The sequence below is a fragment of the Condylura cristata genome, unplaced genomic scaffold (genome assembly GCF_000260355.1).
Source record: "Condylura cristata isolate star-nosed mole 26May11 unplaced genomic scaffold, ConCri1.0 scaffold00015, whole genome shotgun sequence".
NCBI lineage: Eukaryota > Metazoa > Chordata > Mammalia > Eulipotyphla > Talpidae > Condylura > Condylura cristata.
Window position 1 is genome coordinate 6,123,415 of NW_004567116.1, and position 448 is coordinate 6,123,862.

A 448-nucleotide genomic window follows, 5' to 3' on the forward strand; every position below is an offset into this window, starting at 1 on the left:
TTCTTTGTCTGGGCCCAGGAGACTGAGGGCGCTGCCGTATGTATTCGCCCGGGCGGCCGAGGGAGTGTGGGGGGCGAGGGTGGAAATTTTAGGTGCTCGGGTGTGTGCCGGGGCAGAGTATCTGGGGACCCGAGGGCGAGTCACGTGCGCGTGAAACTCGACCTAGGGGGAGGGGAAGGGAAGGGAGAGCCCCCGCCCCTACCTCGGGGCGCAGCCCGGGACGGGTGTAAATACAACTACCAACTCCGCGGATCCGCTCAGTCCATGACTCGCCTCGCGGATCGGTGGCGTCGCGCGGGTTCCCAGCTCCCGACTTCTGACCAGGGGCCAGAGGAGGTGAGCACGCCAGGCGGCCGGGCTGACCCTCCGAGGCCGCTCGGAGCCCGCGCTCCCAGGAGTCCGATCGCCGGCCGGGGACACCGGCCGCGGCGAGAGTGGATGCGCGGCC

General features: G+C 69.9%; 1 protein-coding gene across 1 annotated transcript in view; it reads left to right on the forward strand.

Annotated features, from left to right (window-relative positions):
* The first annotated feature begins 256 nt into the window (after window positions 1–256).
* SLC43A1 (solute carrier family 43 (amino acid system L transporter), member 1) overlaps window positions 257–448 on the forward strand; it is a 20,244-nt gene continuing 20,052 nt past the window's right edge. Inside the window, exon 1 of the mRNA XM_012725077.1 lies at window positions 257–336. The gene's annotated coding sequence lies outside the window, so the exon portion shown is untranslated. The remainder of the gene's footprint in view (window positions 337–448) is intronic.